Here is a 21,624-nt window from a genome sequence, read left to right on the forward strand (position 1 = left end):
TGGCCAGCCTTCTTGGAGGTCCCGATTTTTTTTACAGTGACTCTACTTGTGTGGTTTGTAAAATGACCTGTAAGTAATTCTCAAACAAGAGTTGTGGAACTATTTTGCCTGTGTCCTATTTCCAGTTTTAAATGGCCACAAGCAGACAAACATCATTTATTCACTTTTTTCTTTTGTATACTTCACATTCAACTCCACAGGGATTGAAGCAATTACAGTCATCTTTCATGGTTTGTCAAAATTAATGAGAGGAACAAAGGCCAGAATAAAGAATCGAGGGAATCCAGTGTTCTTGGTGAAAAGTCTGGCCCAGTGGGTCCTTCTATGCTTCACTGTGACCAGGACACTACTCTGTCCTTGGTTCTGGGTAATTGCCATTTTCCAGCACACATGTTCCATTTAGGCATGTCAGATAGTAATTTGGCATTTGTCAGTGGTGACTTTTATTGTTAGCTGTTCAAGAATAAAAACTTCTTCATAGTGTCGTCATGGTCATTGCCATGATTTGAAATGTGTCCTTTGCAAAATTCATGTGTTAACCAGTGTGCTGTATAAAGAGCTGGGGCCTTTAAGACATGCCTAGGCCATGAGGGCTCCTCCCTTGTGATTGAGTTAAACCCCTTATACCCATAGACAGCTTGAAGCTCTAGTCAAGGATGTATCTTTTGGCAGTAGGCAGTGGTCTAATTAAAGAAGGGACTTACAGGGACATCCATGTCACCCTTCTAAGGCCCAAGGGAACATTCCAGAACATGGAGAATAAGACTGTCATAGCCTGAAGATGGGGAGCCATACGGTGAAATTCCATCTTTGGAAATGACTTTTCTGTGGCTATCATGAACGCACAGCAGCTGTGATCACTTGCACAAGATAGGTGTCTACATACCCACCTCCAAAGACATAAAAGTAGGATGGGGCTAGTTGGGAAGAGGAAGGCAAAGAGGTCACCAGGAATGGGGGTCACCAGGAATGGGAAGGAGGACAAGATAAGGCCAAGGAGAGGAAATGTCATAACCATACATTGCATATAAAAAAGAAAGTCTCACCAGGCGGTGGTGGCGCACGCCTTTAATCCCAGCACTCGGGAGGCAGAGGCAGGTGGATCTCTGTGAGTTTGAGGCCAGCCTGGTCTACAAAGTGAGTTCCAGGAAAGGTGCAGAGCTACACAGAGAAACCCTGTCTCGAAAAACCAAAAAAAAAAAAAAAAAAAAAAAAAAAGTCTCAAAAAATTAAAAACAAATTAAAAATTGAAAACTAAAAGAAACCTTTGGTGTAGTTTTGCCCTTTTGCCCTTCTCCTTGTGAGACATTGCCTTCCCACTCTCTGGTTACTATAGTAACAAGATGCCACCAGGGAAGCAGAGAGTAGCCCTCCCTGGACAACTTCACCCACTGGCATCTTGTTTTTGGACTCCTCACACTCCTGAACTGTGAGGAGATACTTTTTTTTAGTTTTTATAAGTTACCCTGTTTCAAGTATGTTGTTGAAGCCACAATAGTAATGTAAGATATTTATTTTATTTTCAGCTTCAGCTTATTTTTAGTGACCTGCTTTGTGTGTGTTTGGACTAACACAATGAGATGACCATTGATATGCAAAGTGTGCTTATTACATTGTGCAGAAACTTGGAGGTACAACCATCGATATGTTAGAATGGTGATGGAGAGGCGTTTTCTTCTCATTGATCATCACATTCTTTCCCAGTCAACATTGCTTCACTTGAAATTCTGTTTTGTACTTTTTACCTTCTGTGAGAATTCCAAATCTAGTGTAGCGTGTGAGTTACTTTGCATCATAAATAAAAAGTAGATACATTAGTGTGTGATCACTGTCTCATCGATTGCCTCCTAAGGTGACATTTTCTACTTTGCTCTTTTTAATTTTGTTAAAGTTGTTGTTACAGTCCAGTTAGTTCTCATTAGTGATTACAACCACATTTGATTGCTCACATCTTACAAGGCACTGGGAGTTGGCCAGAGGGCTCTCCTCACAGCAGTCATTCAGTGATCTAGGATTATGAAGGATTTGTTTTGAAATTTTCTTTCTCAGTTCTAGTAGCTTGGAAACGAGAAAATGAAGCTATGGTTTTTCTTTTGTTTTTGCCTAGTAGTGAGCCCTTTCTGTTGAGACCCGCTGGTTTGGTATATCTCCTCCCTAAAATAGAGGACTGACATTTTTGAACCCTATTCAGATAAATACAATTGCTCTACCAGTAGTCAGTATTCTTTCTTTAAATTTTACATAGTATTTAAGTATATATTGTGATATTTCTTGTTCTAAACATCATCTACTTAGATGGGATACACATTTTTCCTGGCATGCCTGTGAAGCAGTTGGTAGTGCTGATCTGAGACTAGTCTTTATTAAAAGCATTCTTTTTTAAGTTTTTATTATTCATTATTAATTAATTAATTTGTGTGTGTCTTTGTGAGTGAATGCTGTGTGTGTGTGTGTGTGTGTGTGTGAGTACCCATGGAGGCCAGAAGCTAGCGTCAGATCTCTTGAAGCTGGAGTTATAGACAGTTTGTAAGTCACCCTGTATGGGTGCTGAGAACCGAACTTGGGTCCCCTAGGTGCTGGTGAGTGCTCTCATTCACTTTGCCATCTCTCTAGCTACGACTAACACTGTTCTTAAGAAGTCCATAAACAGTCATGGTAAGTTATTCTGTATGTTCGTTCTCTTTAGCATTGTACATTACAGAATCCTTCTTGGCTCTTTGAAGCCACGGTCTTGCTTTTCCTCTGTTACTTTTGTAGATTTTACTTCAGTCTCTTTCCAGGCCATATTGTATAAGAGAATCCAGGGTGCTTCCCTACTGCTCATTGTCTTTCTTCTTCTTCCTTCTCCTTCTTCTTCTTCTTTTTTTAAATGCCATTTAATTTCTGCATAGTATTCTTTCCTTAGACAAATCGTTTTTGTATTTCTTATCTCTTGAGGGTACTCAAAATCTGCCTTCATTCCAGATTTTCCTGCTGGTTTGCAATATAATTTGAATGGTCTTCATTTTAATGCCCTGTAGGTACAAAGCATAACATACATAATCTGAATATATAGACTTTCATCCGAAACCTGTTTGTCCTTCCATACCCCATCTTGGTTCTAGTATCCTCATTTACCAGTGACTCAGTCTTGAAACCTAGCATATTCTTTGTGCATGTGTGTTCGTGTGTGCATGTATGGAATCTACCTTTTCTTTAGAAAGATCTTGCACCCCTGAAATTCACCAAATATAGGCTAGACTGGCTGGTCAGGAAGTCCCAGGGATTTGTCTGTCCCTATCTCCTCAGAGATCAAAAACACTGCATGCCACAATAGTTGGCTTTTTACCTGTGGATTCTGGGTATTGAACTCAGACCCTCACGTTTACAAGGAAAACACTTTAATAATTGAGTCATCTTCTATGGCTCCGTTCTTCATTCTTCTTCTCTCAGTTTGGGTAGTTGTGTCCTCTGACTCTTTGACGTATGTACCAATCTGCATGGTTATTATTACCTCATTTCAAGTTCTTGGGTTATCTAGAGAGGCATGAGAACGGGCTGTAGCTGTTACTTCTTTTCTAGACGTTCCACCGACTTTTTCTGTTTTTCCTTCTTCATTCCCAGTATAATGAATGAACATTAAAATAGGTGAATGCGATTATTGTAATGGTTAAATAATAATGTCCCCTGTAGGTGCCAGTATTTGAATATGTGGCCCCCAGTTGGTGGTGTCGCTTGAGGAGGTGTTGGAGGTACAAACTAGCGTCCATCATTGTAGACGGTCTTTGAATGCTTAACTCCTCACCCACTTCTGGTTTGCTCTCTTTTCTTTCTGCTCGCAGTTCAGCATGTGAGCTCTTCACTTCCTGTTCCTTTTACCGTCACTCCACTCCCCTATCGTAGACTTTATCCCTCTGAGCTGTAAGCCTAACTAACCTTTCTTTGTGTAAGCTGCCTTGGTCATAGTGTTTTGTTACGGCGACAGAAAAGTAACTAATGGAATTATGATACTATTCTGCATACACCTCTTTAATAATTCCCCATTTCTGTTGAGATACAATCCATGGTCTTTCTCTTAACCTATAGCGGTCTACACTGTCTCTTCTCTGTTCGTCTTTCTAGCCTAATCTTTATGTGTATCTCACATCCCCCATCTCTCACCAAACCCCAGGTTGTTCCCTCTAACAAGACCCTGGGGCCATTCTGTAAAGGATATTAAAAGTTTCTAATCTAATCAGAGACAGGGTATCTTTTGTCCATTTCTGCTCCTTTAACACTAAATGTTGCATATTTCCTTTTAATAATTCCTTGTGTATGCAGAAGAAGTTATGGTGGGAGTTTAGAGAAAAATCACTGGATAAAAAGCAGCATGTCAAGAACAGAGACAAATTCTGTTCTTTATTGTAAGAGTGAGTATTTTAGCTTGCTACAAGTAAATTATTAAGCAAAGCTTTTCTTCATAAAATAACAGACAATATATGATGTCAAGTAGACATTTAACACGCTATGAATACCAGCTTGAAGATGTGACAGCATGTTCTGCTTTGGTGCAAGGTACGCATTTTGGTCCACTCTCAGGTCAGGCTGTGGTTTTCCATGTGCTGTGACCTCTGCTTCATGCATTTTTTCCCCCTTCTGTCTCATAACATGACCCTATACATGTGTCGGGACACGTCTTACGATATTTGTATTTGACATGTCAGTCATCATATCCACAATTGTTTTTCACAGCATAAGAATTTTAAAGGTGACTTACTGGTGTCCTTTTATTTTTTATTTTTTTCCCCTCAGCACCCAGCAAAACTGTGGATTGTGAAGAGAGTCAAATGTCAGTGGTCTTAGAAGGCAGAAAAGGACCAAAGTTAGGGGATGCAGCTGACCGCGTTTCTGTGCCAGTAGACTCATTTGCTCTTTGCAGCAGAGATCTGCTCTCGTTCTTCAGTCATTCTTGAATGATCGATAGCAGTGGGCAGGAGTCGCTGACCCCTTCTCATTTTGCAAGTGTCATAACATGATGTGATAGGACATTCTGTTTAGAATAGGTTCTGGCGCCAGCTGCACCACCTCTGAATAAACCCCTCTGCAGCTGGTAACTTCTTAGAGGTTTCATTTCACCTCTCACTATGCTGGCCCTAGGCAGTCAGATGATTCCACAGTCCTGTGAGTGAGGTGTGCGATAGGTTTAGAGCAATTCTCTCCTTATTTGAAAGCATAGGTTAGGCTTCAATGAACAGATATTAACTGAATGAAAGTCTGCTTTTCCGAGGGAATTAGGGGTACCAGGTACCTCTCACCTAAAGTCAGCATTCCCCTCTCTCTCTTTCTCTCTAAAGAATTCTCTTCTTGTGGTCATGTCTGCTCGTCAGTGTTTGTTCTTATTTTGAATCTGGGCTGCTTTTATGTTTAATAAACAAAGTCCTGTTTAGTTTTCTATCAGGACCAATAGGAACTTGGAACCTCAACAAAAGTTAAACATTAAACGTGTGTCATTCTTCAATTTACATGTGTTGATCTATTTGATAATTTTATTGTATATTCTCTGATACTGTTTAGCGAGGTGACTAACTTGTAAAACTTGATTGGTTTTATTGTGTGTCATTCATTGTTTCATTTAAACTTTAATTTTTTCCAAGTAAAATATTTAATTAAAATATATCACTCCCCCCTCTCTCTCCTTCTTACTACCCTCCCTCTTAAATTTATGGCCTCTTGTTTTTTTTTTTTTCCTCGAGACAGGGTTTCTCTGTGTAGTTTTGGTGCCTGTCCTGGATCTCGCTCTGTAGACCAGGCTGGCCTTGAACTCACCGAGATCCACCTGGCTCTGCCTCCTGAGTGCTGGGATTAAAGGCGTGTGCCACCACTGCCTGGCGTGGCCTCTTGTTTTTAAATTATCATTGTTACACACACACACACACACACACACACACACACACACACACATACACACACACACACACACACACTCACACTCACACACTCACACACACACACACACTCACACTCTCTCACACACACACACTCACACACACACAAGTATATATAAACACAATCCATTGAGTTCACTTAGTGTTTACTTCATGTTCAACTGTTGTGCATTTTAGTCATTGTGGCTTTTTATGTTCAAATAATCTAAATAATTTGGACTCTAAACTTAGGCCCATTACATGCTAAATATAAAAATATTATGGAGTGGTTGTGTTACAAAGTTTAATAATAGGACAAGACTAGGATCCCTCCCTGCTTTTATAACTGCCAAATAGATTTGAATCCAAGGATGTCACCTTTTTACTGAATGGAAGAGCACAGAAATATTCTTTTTAGACTCTCTTGAGGACTAAAGATATATGTAAAGATGCTTAATATGCCATAATCTGATGATATTAGGTAACTTTCCAGCTAAAATATTATTTTCACTTCATTTTATTCTTGTTAGGTTCTTTGGTGCTGTTTTCTGAAGTCAAGCCAAGACCTTAAATTCTCCACTTCTCTTTGTTTTCCTAATTAACTGTGTTGTTCTTTCTTCAGGGAATTATTCTTTCTCCTGTAGAGGTGATTGTGTGAATGAGGTGAGGCAGGTGGCAGTTTTAATCACAATCTAATAGAGAAGGAAAAGAGCATGTTTAAACTTTGATCCTTAATTTGGAGTGGAAATGATGAGGCAATTGCCAGTTCACTGTAAGCTGAAGGCAAGGATGAGTCCTGGGACACAGAAAGCACAAAGCTCCTTTCATTGAAAGAGGTAAACGCTGGCCCGCAGAAATCCAAACTCACCGTCCTCTTGATCTCCCCTCCTGTCTTCTCTCCTCTTTCATCTGACTCGTAAGTGTTCATATTCTTGAGCATCAAACAGCTGCGGGGATTTTCTTCCTCCTGAACTCTGGATGGTTAGACGGATGATCACACTGGGTTTACTAATAGCCAGGATAACTTTGAAAATAAGACTAATGTGCAAGAAGAAAAAAAAATTATGATATTCACTTAAAAGTTAGAAAATAAAAATGTAGTCTGAGCATGTGATTCATGACTTGTAGTAAGAAGAAAAATAAATTTGTGGTCCTGCCTTTTTTTTTTATGATTTCAAGGTACTTTTAAAATAAATTTGATGTTTTAAAGATATATGAAACAAAGGAGTGGAATATTCATATGTATTTAATAAAGCCATTGAAGAATCAACTACAATGAGGCAGAATTTCTCGACAGGTAACCACCCCAGTTCTGAAATCTAAAGTTGAAGTTCCTAAGTTTATATTTTGCATTGGTGCAGTTGGGTTTTCTAAATATTCAGCAAGTAGCTGTTTTACTAATGATGTGTATTACTGAATATCATCTAGTTGATTTTCATTAATAAGCTCCTATCCATAGGTTGCATTTAGGTGTGAGTAGCTTCACAGTGCAGACGTACATACATGGTAATACCATTTATGCATTTAGTTCCATTTAATAGAAAACCCAATGAACTATAAATTATCGCCATAGAAGTTTGTATTTTTAACTATTATTAAAGGTAAAAATTTTGGATTTCTACCTGGATCAGTTTTTTTATCTTTCTACTCTTTAACATTTGATTTTTATCCTTGTAAGGTTGATGGGCATATTCACATCCATCATCCTATGGTGTAGACATGCAGATTTACTGTGTTTATTTAGGCAAACATAGGGTAGCTATCTTGAGCTCTCTGAGTACCGGTTACCAATCCAAAGTGCCCTGTGGTCATCCTTACCCGGAAGTGAGCCCGGACCATGAAGTCTTTAGGTTGTGTACCCTCTTCCTGAGAAATGCCCCTTTCCTACCATGTCCGTCTTTAGAGCTGTTTGCTTTGCTCTGAAGAGGAGACAATAGGATAAATACAAGAGCCCCAGCAAGGAGATTATGTTACAGTCCTTCATCATCACCATGGATACATCCTTCTGAGCAACATCAGCCCTCCACCTCCCACCTCCCCCAAGAGAAGTCTGCAGCCATCTACTTAAATGTCAATACCCCCTGGGTCATCACTTTGTGAGACCTAATCTGTATTTATTTTAGATTCCTTTCTTGGAGAACTATAGAGACATTGGGCTACCTGGTCTCAACCATGCTGAACTCATGTGTTTGTTTAATTGCCACCATGTCTTGGGTAGCACTATTGTCTCCCTTTTTGAATTTCCTTCCTTCCTTCCTTCCTTCCTTCCTTCCTTCCTTCCTTCCTTCCTTCCTTCCTTCCTTCCTTCCTTCCTTTTCTTTCTTTTTTATTATTAAGAAATTTTCTATTCACTTTACATACCAACCACAGATCCCCCTTCTTCCCTCTTCCCTCCCCATCCTTCCCCTCCAACCCACCCCCCGATTCCCACCTCCCACAAGTCAAAGTCTCCTATGGAGAGTCAGCAGAGCCTGGCACACTCAGCTGAGGCAGGTCCAAGCCCTTCCTCCTTGCACCAAGGCTGTGCAAGGTGTCTCACCCTAGGCACTGGGCTCCAAAAAAGCCGGCTCATGCACTAGGGATGGATCATGATCACACTGCCTGGGAGGCCCCCAAACAGTTCAAGCTAAATAACTATTTTGCCTATCCTAGTTCATTCATATGGGGGCTCCACAGCTATTGGTCTTCAGTTCATGGGCTTCCACTAGTGTGGCTGGTCGTCTCTGCATGTTTTTCCATCATGGTCTTGATGTCCCCTGCCCACAGAATCCCTCCTCTTTCTCATCGATTGGATTCCTGGAGCTCGGCCTGGCACCTGGCCTTGGATCTCTGCATCTGCCTCCATCAGTCACTGGATGAAGGCTCTATGATGACAGTTAGGGATTCGCTAATCCAGTCACCAAGAGTAGACCAGTCCAGGGACCCTCTTGACCATTGCCATTAGTCCAAGGTGGGGTCATTCTTGTGGATTCCTGAGAACTTCCCCAGCACCCTGCCTCTTCCTATTTTCCAAGAAGTCTTCATTTATTATGGTATCTCTTTGCTTGCTCTCCCACTCTGTCCCTGTTCCAGCTCAAACCTCCCATTTCCTTATGTTCTCATCTCCCATTCTTTGCCCTCCATTACCCCCTACCCCACTCCCAGTTTGCTCATGTAGATTTCATCTATTACTCCTTCTCTGGGCTATCTATGTGTCCCTCTTAGGGTCCTCCTTATTACCTAGCTTCTCTGGGGCTGTGGATTGTAGTCTGGTTATTCTTTGCCTTACATCTAGTATCCACTAATGAGTGAGTACATACCATGTTTGTCTTTCTGAGTCTGGGTTACCTCACTCAGGATGATATTTTCTAGTTCCATTCATTTGCCTGCTAATTTCATAATATCATTGTTTTCACAGATAGTATATTCTTCAAAAATATGAAACCATTTAAAAAATCAGTTCACTCATTATTAATTATTAATCAGTTTATCTTTCAGTTCTTTGGAGAACATAATATTTGTGAGAGAAAATAATGGAAAATGTCAATTAATTTATGCTCAATGGTGTTTTTTTTTGTATGTGTTGTGTATGTGTGTGTGTGTGCGCACATGCACATGTATTTATGTTCTTGTGTGTAAGTGTGGGTGCACATGTGCCACAGTGTACATGTAGGGGTCAAAAGACACCTTGTTTTTGAGTCAGGATCTTTTTGTTGTTTGCTACTGTGTATGCTGTACTCTTTGGCCTGTAAATTTCTGGGGATTCTCCTGTCTCAGCCCGCAGCCTCGCACCTCAGCATAGGCGCACTGAGATTCCAGGTGACTGAGCTACTGTGCCTGGTTTGTATGTAGGTTCTGCAGATTCATACTCAGGCCTTCTTGCTTAGATGTAGACAAGCATGGGCTCAATCTTCAAGACATGAATTGTGTTGCTATCTAACTATGGATGTAAAACCTTAGGAGACTTTACCATTCTACCATCCCATTTTGATTTTATTGAGCTCATGATGCATAATTAGAACTATCTCTTGTCAGAATGTACTTTTCAGATAGATACGGGCTCATGTCATTGTACACAAGCATAGCAATTTGTCTTTGACAATGGGAATAAAGGACAGCTTGTGCAAGAATGGGATTTCGTTATGGTGTCAGAAGATTAATGATTTATGGACTCATATTAGTGTTTTCTTCCTAAGAGATAAGGGTCTATTTTCCATTATCATTCTGTATTAATAGAGACTATGAGTCATGAATACCTGAGATGCCATTGCTTTAATTAACCAATTTTGCAATTATTTTCTCAGGTAGACACATTATTTTATTCCAGGATTCTGAAGTTTCTCAAATGAGTTCATGGCTGACATTTTATACTTCCTTCCCCAACTATTGTCATTCCATATTAAAAACAAACAAACAAGCTCCCTCAATTTTGATTCTTCTGTTCTTTTGTGTTCCATTTTCCTGTGTGAGCTGTCCATCCTCCAGATCTTTTCGGGTGGCAGGCCTGCTTTTGGTTTTTAAGCTGTGCTCCTGGTTGCTAGGAGTGTAGCAAAATGAAGGTCTCTTTTTGTTTTACTTCCTTAGTGAGACTTTCAGTAAAAGCTTTCTACTGTCCATGCTGCGTGAAGCAAAAGTTGGTCGACAAATGCAACACATAAGTAGAAATACGTGACAAGAAAGAACAGTAGTATCAAAACTGAATATTGAGTGTAGCAGGTTAATAGTGCTTATAAACACATAGGACATTTAATGAAAGAATTGCCAATTGTGTGTATAACCACTTCATTTTGAACCAAGTAAAAACTCACAGGAAGTTTCAGAAGCAGCACAAGGAAGGCTCCTGTAGCCCCTCACCAGGCTTGCCCCTGTGGTATTCTGTTGCATAACTAGAGTATAGTACCAATACCAGGAAGTTGAGATTGATGCAATCCGTGGATCTTATTCACATTTCTTCAGTTTTACCAATGTTTATTCTTGTGTGTGTCTACTTCTTCATGGTTTTAAATGCTTATTCTTGTATGTTTCTACTTCTTCATGGCTTTATCGATGTATATATTAATGAAACTGTCACTGTGGTTAAGATATAGAATTGTTCTATTACCAGAAAGAAATCCCTCATGCATAAAATTCACATTACTACTCTCCCACTGTTCCTAAATTTGACAATTACTTACTGACCTAGTTTCTAGCTCTATACCTTTTTTTTTTTTCATTTTGAGACTACTATATGAGTTACATCATATGTAAGCTTTTATGATCGACATTTCTTCCCCTCTCCTCTCAGTGCAGTGCCTTTGAGATCTTGCCTAATCGAATGTAGAAGTTTGTTTCTTTCTGTCACCAAGTAGTATTTCCTCATGTGGGGGGTGTACCATCTGCCCGTTTGCTTATCCATTTACCTGTTGAAGAGCATTTGGATTATTTCCAAGTTTTGGATATTAGAACTATTTGGCTAAAATGATATGAATCTTTCATGTACATATTTTATTTGTCTGGGATGAATCAAGGCTGATTTTGTGGTAAATATGTTTATGATCATAAGAAGTTGTCAAACTACTTTCCAAAGTTTCTATTTTTCTGTCTTGTCATCTATGAAGAACCCAGTTTTATCTGAATCCTTGTCAGGATTGACACTGTATTTTATTAGCTCCCTGATAGTTATGTAAGTACATTTAGTCATAGTTTTAATTTACATTTTTATCATCGCTCATTAAGATCATTTTTGTTGACCCACTTGCTATCTGTGTACTCTGTTTGCTCAAATGCCTGTATTTGGTTTAGTTTTAATGTCAGATTAACTTTCTTTCCTTTAAACAAACAGTCTTTGAGACTGAGAGTTCTTTAGCTATCCCAGGTATGAATCCTTTGTCATTAGTGTGGTTCACAAATATTTCCTCTCAGCCTGTAGCTTATGGTTTCATCTAAATATGCATGGTCTCCCCTGCCCCACACACAAATGTTTTCATTTTGAAATACAATTTATTGAATTCTTTCTTTTATAGATTATACTTGGTTTTGTTCTTATGAATGTACTCTTCCTAGCTCTAAAGATCTGACATTATTTTTCTAAAGGTACTGTTGTTTCACTTAAGTCTGTTTTTCATTTTGAGTTAAATTTTGTGTAACTTATAAGGTTTAGGTCAAGCTTATTTTATTGGCTGTGAATGTTGGAGTCTCATTTTACATTATAACATGCTGATCTTTACTAACTCTAACTGAAGTCTGCAGGCAGTTATAGTTGCAATATATATTACAGTTTATTCATAGCATGGGGATGAAATAGTCTACCAACTTTCTTATTTATAATGTCTTTAAAAAAACTTTTGCTTGTCATCTAAAACAACTAAAAGCTTTAGGATGCAAGGTAAACCTGAGAACTAATCCCCTGTACTTTTATTGTTTTTTTTTCAGTATTTAATTTTCTTATTTTTCTATCATTTCAGAACATTATTGATTTATATTCTAGTTGATAAGAATTTGTGTAGACTTCAATTAATAGTCTTATTTTGGTTTAAAATGCTACAAGGTTTTAAGTGATATGTTTACAATGGTTTTATTTGGCTCTGTTATGTACTCATCAGATAAGTACTATTAGAAATATATATTTTTAAAATCTACTCTCACTCAGTTTATCTTTTCACTTGATTCAATTGACAGGTTAATTCCGTAAAACTTTTTCTGATCTTTTTAATTGTAGGAGTGAGTTTGTTAAATCTTAACTAAGCTAATACCAATATTTTCCAAAATTAGCTTCTTTTTATCTAACTGAAGTTGGCCTTTGGTTTATTTCAGTCTTACTATTTACTTTGAGGTTTATCAGGGTTGATTGTTCTAGAAATGCTGCTAGCAATTGGAGCACATCAGTTTCCAAAGAAATAGGAGAGATGTTGAAATATAACTGTTGTTAGCACATTTATTTGACTAAGGTTGCAAAACTTTATATAGGGTGGAGAAGTCACATTTTAGAGAAATTCTACAGTTATAACTCACTATAGTGTAAATAGACAGTCCATATATTAATTCAACTAACCAAATTACTAGATTGGTTTGAAACCCATAAAGACCCTTTAAAACGCTTACTGTAGGGAAAAAAGGGGTTTTATCATTGGCATTTTCCATGTTGTTTCTTCTTACCCCTCTGCATTATGACTTTAATGAGTGCATCTGGAGTTGTAGGGTGGACTATGGAAGGTGACTTGCACAAAGGACATTATTCCTCAGAAGTTGTGTTGCAGGCTGTGCATAGGCATCTGAGCTGTGGTCTGCTCATTAATTGGTTTTAGAAGCCTATTTCCACATTCTCTTTGTCACAGGCATTTTTCTACACAACATAACAAGTGCAAGTGGCCTGTCTGACAGCAGCTCAATTAGAGAAGAGAATGTAAACACAGTAGATAAACCCAGTACAATACAGATGAAAGGTAGTCAGTCAGTCCTCTTAAAGAAGGGGACGTGTACCACCAAGAACTTCGTTTTAAGTTCTTAAAATTATTTTTCTCGACAAGGAAGAATTAATCTTTCAGGATGGGGACAAGTCAATGAGACTTGAGATTCAAAGCACTAGATAAGTCATTAATCTTCATTAAAATAATTAGTGAAGGTATCCTGTTACCGTATACATGAGTTGTATTACTTAATGTGAACATTTCCTTGCAAAAAGGGCTCAGTTGCAAAATGTGCTTTTATAAGAATTGCCACATTGTGTAAGCACTGAAGCTTGTAAAATGCATTGTAAATCATATCTGATGACAAACCAGCATGCTTCTTCATAACAGACAAGCACATTTTGGAAGTAAGGATAGACTATTTTTAGAGGCAGTGAGCAATTCCGAAGTAAGCTAAGGTACTCTATTTTTTTAATGAATCAGGGAGTAGGGGATATTAAATTGAGTGTCACTTGGCTAGGAGGATTCCAGGGACAAAAATGAGTGTCCAGTGCTTTCTCCTTAGCCTCCCTTAAGCATCTTGCCTAGATCAGTAGTGTCTAAGAGTAATATAACATGGACCATGTGTATAATCTAGAATTTTTTAGTAACCACATAAAAAGACAAAATAGATGAAGTCATTTAAAAATCTATTATTTAATTCATTGGATTCAAAATGTCACCCCAACATATAACTTAAAAAAATTCTGCTCATATACTTCACATTTTTACAAATTAGGCTTTGGAAATCTTATATTTGTTTCCTACTTAAAGCACATTTGGGCTCAGTAACAGTGTGTGGCCTGTGGCTACTGTATTCCATAGGGAAGGTTTAGATTATGTGTTTGAAGCCGGAGCTTTTAGAGAGAGAGAGTTAGCATGACCCCCACAAGGAGAATAAAGAAAAAGATTAAGTAAGTAGAAAGATTCAGTCAGCTTTGTGTTTGCAATAGAGGCAATTAGACACATAGAGATTACAGTTTTGCCTAAGGAACTCCCCAGTTATTGAACCCTGGTTTATTAATACTCTGAGAATTAAAGGAATGATGTCGTAAATATAAGCAAAGAACTATTCCACATAATTAACTGGAGGTGAGCAGGTGGCCATGTTTCCCCTCCATTCTTTGAGTCAGCTAATCCCCCATTAGTTAATTATTTATTTATTTAGGTGGTTTGTATGTCAGATTTTCTCATGTTAAATGTATTATATCGTTCCCATAAAGCAAAATCACAAACAATATAACACCAAAACATGGACCAAAGTAAATCTGGTAAAGATTTACTTCTTGGTGAAGGGATTAAGATCTTGTGACTGTCCCTGGCTGTGTTAATTGTAGACCTTCCCTGGATGTTCCAGCTTCGCTTGGACCTAGCCCAATTTACTTCTGTTTATAACTCTGCTGTCCGAAGAGTCTTGCTTAGGGGCAGTAGTGACTCATTATGACTTGCACTATTACCGAGCAGATCTCTTGTTAATGGAGAGGAAGGTTGGAAAGATTGCTTCTCTGTCACTCTTAAAATAGTGACCAAGTTGTAGGTTCATGTATGCATGGACGAGTGTGTGCCGTGTGTTTTATGTCTTTTCCTTCCTGAGGTGTGTTTGTCTTCTCTAGATAAGAATCTATCAGTGTTTATACTTCTATTTAGTTTGCATCTACTCTGAATACCTGATAGTTCACCTTGTAAGGATAGGGGAAACATTGCTGCTTATAGCTATTTGACCTATAGCTGTCGATCAGGCTTTTCCTGGAATGCTTCTTAAAGATCCTGCTCTCTTCAATGTTATGATTGCCTTGCAATACATGCTGACTCACCCAGCATCCTGGGATGCTGCATGCGTGTCTTGAATTCAAGAATAGAAGAATATAGTTAGGGAACATATTATTGTCTTTTGGTGTTTTCTTTAGAACTTAGAATAGAGGTTTACACTCTAGGGGTGTTTTGCAAGTTATCTATTGACTTGGGGTCTGGTCCAGCTTGTTCTGTAATATTAAAAACCTAGAAATATTTATTACTGTAGTTGTTTGGGTGTCCCTAGGAACATTTGAGAGTAATTCTTCAATCATGTTGTGTCCTGTGGTGGGTAAAACTGTGCACACACACATACAGCTTAACCTTTCTCCTGCCTAATACAGCCGCGAAGAAGATTGTAATTTGTGCATTGTGCTTTTATCGGGTTGCCGTTCCCAATGCAGTTAGTGTAATTTTTCATTTCCTAACAGTCCTCAGGCAATTCTGTTTAACATGTTTTCTATTTCAGAACATTCTTCTATTTAAAAAACTTTTTTTTTTTTTTTTGCCTCAGGCCCAACATGGTTTTCTAGCCAGGCCAGTAATTTCTACTCTTGCTGGTTTTAGTCACTTTTACTGTTAAAATTCTAAATGTGTCTACTATGAATGCCTTTTGTGATTGTTTTTATGGCAAAGTTAATGCTGAGATACTGCTGATTTGTTGACATTACATCTGTTTCACAACAATATTATTTCTTTTGTATTACTAAGGGGAAGAGATGGTTAATTTTTTACTTTTATTTTTTACTTTGTTTATTTACTTAATAAATGGAATTATACGTTTCTATTTACTAAAATGTAGAATGCTCCACAACAATAGCCACACTAGAAAAAGAAACTGATTTATTGATAGTTACCCCACCCCTTTTATTTCTTTCAATTTCATTCAATAGGTAGTCAATTGTCCTCTTAAGGTGATGCGTTAGACATTCCTGAAACAAGTTGCCTGAATTACTGTCTCAATGATCATGAATTAGGTTTGATTTTGGTTTAAGATGAGATACCTTTCTAAGGGGAGATTTAAAAGCTGCTCTTTGGAATTGAATATGTTAATAGATAATCTGGTAATAGAGACTTAGATATTTACTGGACAAAGACTAATAAGCAAGAACATCCATGACCAAGCCTTTGTCCTCATAAGCCCTTGCATCAAACACAGAGGGAGATGTTGAAGCAGCTGTTAATGGAATCAAAATCTCAAGACATTTTAGGAAGTGCATATGTAGAGAACTAAGGTTATAGTAAAATTAGAACTTTGGCTGTTATAAATACACGTTTGTGAATAGCTTACATGGGTATCGTCTAATTAGCTTTTATATGACACTGTCTTGGCTAGAATTAGTGCTCTTTCACTGTGCTGACTTCCGTTTATAGGCAAGGGAGGACAACGTATTCTCTTCTTTGAGGATAGTGATCCCAGTATTAAGGAGATAGGAAGAACTCTTCTATTATGAGCGTAGTTTGCATTGAAATTTCATTGTAGTTCCTCTCAGCTCTCATTTGTGTTGACATTTGGGAATTCTGTCATTGTTCTATCTATCTCAAGTGGAGAATAAAGCTTATTTTATCCAATGAAGTGTCACTGGGTCTATCAATCACACTTCAGGGCATGCCCCAGTTCCAGGTGTAGTTGGCTAACACAAAACAGACTTTATTTATTTATTTTTTTTGGTATCAACTTTTGTTTTGATGTTTTTTTGTATTATTATTATTATTGATTTTCTTTCCTTTTTGAGAGAGAGAGAGAGGGTAAAAAAGAACATGGAGTTCATAAATTTGAGTGGGTAGGGAGGTGGGATGGATCTGGGAGGAGTTACAGAAGGGGAAAGAATATGATAAATATATTGTATGATACAGGTGGGAAATAATATGAGAAATATATTATATGGGATAGAAAATAGTATGATAAATATATTGTATGAAAAATTTAAAGTAAATAATAAATAAATTACATTTTATTATTATTTTTTAAAGTCATGGTATCATTATGCAGCCCTGGTTGGCTTGGAATTCACTTTCTAGACACATCTATCCTCAAACTCAGAGATCTATGTATTCCTACTTGAGTGCTGGGTTCAAGGTGTGTGCAACTATGTTCTTTTCAAATTTACACTTTTAAATGCAGCTGAGGCTCTATCATTCACGACTGATACCAAGTGTCAATAGCTTTTCTTTGGCCTTAAAAAACATCAAACATTTTGTTGAAGTAAGTATTTCTCAAGCTTTTAGTGCTTCTAATTATTATTAATTATTAACCATTTTTGAATTAATGGGAAACTTTGGCCAGGAATTCAAAGACAGTATGAAATTTTCAGCACTTAATATTTCATAGCCTCAAAAAGATGTTGTTAGAAAGATGTTATTGGTAATTGCCATTCCCTGATAATGTGGGTTTATTTTCATTCTTTTTTTAAGTTAAGACTTAATTATTAACCTGTGAAATAGTATATATTTTAGTAAACACGAGCCAGGTTTGGGGTTATATGACTTATACGTTTCTCTCTCTCTCTCTCTCTCATATCTTGGCTGAATAATTTGGGCCTTGTCCTTTGTCTAGTGACTAAGATGCCCACCACTTGACTCTCTGATGCTATTCTTTTATTATAGTTATGATGGATTTTCTGTTTTGATAAAATGAGGTTTTAGGTTTTAAACAAACTGTGTGGGTACACTTGTGCTTTATATCATTTTCAGAAGACTTAGGAGAAGTTTGTAGTAATTCCCTCATGTATTTTCAACACCAGTGATCACTTATTACTGAAGGTTATGTTGCTGAAATTCGTGTAGGGTTGTTTGGAGCCAGTGAATTTAGTACTGTCAAAGGCTAACAAGCAAGTGGTAGAAATCTCCCAAAGTTAGTTACTTTCAATTTGGAAAGACCAGGACCAAGGAATGTTTTCATGTTGCTCTGAAACAAGGCTGAGCACTGCTTTTATTATAGGAAGATATACTTCGTTTAGTGGGAAGCTTGGAGAGGAATAATGAAGCTATTGGGTTTTTTAAGTGGAAGGAATTACAGTGGAATTCTTTTGAAGAAAGGGAATGTAAATGATGTTTAATTAAGAGCAAACTAAAAAGAAAATGGGTATTTTAAGAACATCTTAGCTTTTCTTACTTAACATGATAATAAATAAAATGCTCTGTCTGAATTGAATAGATACAAATGGGTGTCATGTGAACAGTTAAAGAGTCATTTCAATAATGTTAAGGACAAGACTGTTTTTATCTTTCTTCTCACGGAGTCATGAGAAATATCTAGGAAAAAGGCAAGCTATAACTAATTTACATTAGATTTCATTGGGACTATTCTGGTGTTTCTGTACAGTGAGATGTCAGGATTGTTGTAGGTTACTGAATGTATTAGGCAAGGTAATAGTTATTTCCAGCCTACAGTGTAGTTTCTGCATAGTATTATAGAAGTAACTGGCAGTTCCAGAGCCAAATATATATATATCATTATAATTTAACAATAATTTTGTGGTAGCTGGCTGCATCAGGGCCTTTCCTTCTGTAAACTTTGTTCTGGTTCTACTTCTGTCCTCTGACCTTCAAGTTTGATTTTTCTGCTAGGCAGCCAATGGAGTGGTTAAGGCCATTATAACTGGAAATGACTTAATAACATATGCATTTGAATGATGGTGTATGCATGATAGTCCATGAAGCCGTTTGAGAAACTCTGAGAGGTTCAGCTGTGAGTGGGGGGGCTTATTTGTGTTTCACCTACTGTCTACCCACTTTCCCTCAGGACAAATAAAAACAAAACAAAACAATCAAAACAAAGGAAAAACCAAAAACAACCAGCGATGCGCTATTTGGTTGCATGGTGAGAACATCAAACTTTTAATTGCTTTTTTGTTGTGGTTGTTTTTTCATAAATACAATAGAAGAAAACTGAAGTTGAGGGAAATTGCTATAATACCTAGTGAGGGCTTCACAATCAGTCCTGAACCCAAATTGGGATGTGTAAGTTATCTCACACCCTTGTACGATTCTGTTTATTCTAACAATATAAACAACACCGATAGTGTACTGGGACACGCGCATGTGAATCTTGTTAACATGTGTCATCATTAAGCCAGGGAATCTGCCTGTGAACTTGCATTTTTTAGTCAGTAGTTCTGTGATGCTGCTAGATCTGTTTAAGTAGTAAAGGTAAAGCTTGCATGCAGTTGGGTATATTGAGAGTACTTGCTTTTCACCTCAGATTATCAGTACCTTTGCTTGCCAATCAAGGCTGGACCTTAGCTACTACAACACATTTACGATTATGTGCGTGTGTGTGTGTGCGTGTGTGTGTGTGTGTGTGTGTGTGTGTGTGTGTGTGTGTGTAGGACAGACATTGATATCTGATATCATCTTCTCTTGCTTTCTACCTCATTTGTTGAGATATATCTCTCAAGGTGATCGGTGTTCCAGCTAGACTGGCTGATGAGCAAGCCTTTGGGAGCTGCCTGTCTCTGTCCTGATAGTCTGGGGTTACAGAAGAGCACTGCTATGCTCTGCTTTTACATGGGTGCTGGGCATCCAAACTCAGCTTACCATGCTTGCGCAGCAGACTTCTTAGTGACGGAACCATTCCTCACCCCGTATCTTTACTTTTATTTTTTCTTTATTATTATAACCCTCATTTTGGGTTTTTTATTAGTAATTTTTTTTCTATAGTGCTTGAACTACATTAAAAAAAATCACTTGGCATAGGGGCCTACGAATAATTCCCACACATGGGAGGTAGAGGAACAGCATCATGACTTTGAGGCCAGCCTGGACTCCCTAGTTAGACCATCAACAAAGAAGCAAAGCAGACTCGTAAAGTAACAGCCCTCAACACCACATCTTTGCAAATGAAATTCTTAAAGCTTTTCAGCTAACACAATTTTTTCACCTTTATCCCAATTTTAAAAACTAAGGAGTGCCTGCTTTTTCTGCTTTGAGTGGCTATCAAGGATGGAAGGGTTTCTGTAGAAGGGTAACCCTGCCAGCTCATCTTTATAATGTGCTGAAAATAAAACAGTCTGTCTCCAAGTATATTCTTTCCCCCAGTGTTGCCATTTATTCCCGTATCTCAGAGAGTATTATGGGAAATAATTACCATGTCCATGTTTCAGCTCCAGTGAATCATGGTTTAGTTTATCAGCTAGAAGATCATCTTTACACTTGATTATAATGGATGATCTTCATTGTTGACCTGAGTGGATTGGTGCTGGAGATGAATCCAGCTCACCTATGGGTTTACTCCTACATTGCTGGAGTAGATTGAGAGTGGAAGTCTTACAGGGAGCACCATCCAGTGGGCTGTGAATTTGGATGGGGTTAAAGTGGGAATGAGGAAGACGTCAAAGACGTAATCATTGCATTCTTCCTACCTGGTCACCTTGAGGTGAGGTGCTTCGGTCCATTACTTCTTTCCCTTCTTCAAGTTCAGCAGTCAGTTAGCTGTAGACTGAGACTTGAAACTGAGGTAAATTAAATTCTTTTTAGTCTTTAAGTTGTTTAGATCAGGCATTTGCCCCAATGGTGAAAAGTCTAACATGCTTATGGTTTTTGAAATATGTGAAATTATGCCACATCTGATGCTTAAATGTCCATAAATCCAGAGACAGAAATCTGTAGAAAATTACTCAAGAACATTTTAATAAACTGTTCTGAGGAAGTGATTTCTGCGAAAGGAGGTGGAAGTCACACATGGCAGCTCACATATTGTATACTTCAGGGGCTGAGGCAAATGATTAATGAAATTTTGAGGTTAGCTTGGGCTATATATTGTGAGACCCTATCTAAAAAATAATTTTATGGATTGTGTAAAGTGGAGAAAAGTACAGAAAAATGTACATAATGATTAAAATTGTAGAATTTGGCTTTGGGACAAGATTTGAATTTTGACTTTGTCTTGGGAATGCTTTGTTTAAAAAAGCCACAGTTTTTCACACATGACAAAGGTACAAAATGTCATTTTGTACCAGGGCTGCTCTGAGAAGTAACTTTAGTGGAATATGTATTTAAGGCAATTAGTGTGTTTCTTGACAGATACTAAACACTGAAATCAGTAGTATACATTGTTGATTTTATTGCTCTTAAGTTTTCTGGGTGCTGAGATAAAATTCAGATATGCATTTCTGGGTGCTGAGATAAAATTCAGATATGCAGATATCCAGAGATGGAAATCTGGAGAAAATTAAGCACACCTGAGTATGCTTAATATAAATTGAGACAAAAGTGTCTGAGTGTTCTTAATAGGAGTCTGGGTTTTGTGCATTTATTTGAGCATGCAGAAGTGGCTAATATGGTTTGCTTAATTACTTGACACTTGGTTCAACAATGCCATCATTTAATCTCGTTGAGACTCCTAAGCATCTTTAGTTATGAAGGAAGGTAGGAGACACTGGTAGACTGGTAGAGTATGTCTTGTATGTTCTGGGCTCTCTTCTGTCACACTCAAATCCTGGTGAAGTTCGAGAAGACCCACCATTGATTATGAATGGAGAGACATGTTGATGAGGAGGTAGGCAGATCTTGGTGGCATCTGTAATCTGGGGAATGTCACTGGAATA

At 37.8% G+C, this 21,624-nt stretch overlaps 1 protein-coding gene across 2 annotated transcripts in view; it reads left to right on the top strand.

The window, feature by feature from the left end:
• Window positions 1-21,624, top strand: part of Gbe1 (1,4-alpha-glucan branching enzyme 1) — a 241,974-nt gene that overhangs the window by 1,742 nt on the left and 218,608 nt on the right. The gene's annotated exons all lie outside the window — the stretch shown is intronic.

The sequence above is a fragment of the Peromyscus californicus genome, unplaced genomic scaffold, assembly GCF_007827085.1.
Source record: "Peromyscus californicus insignis strain IS unplaced genomic scaffold, ASM782708v3 Scaffold_16__1_contigs__length_79575227, whole genome shotgun sequence".
NCBI lineage: Eukaryota > Metazoa > Chordata > Mammalia > Rodentia > Cricetidae > Peromyscus > Peromyscus californicus.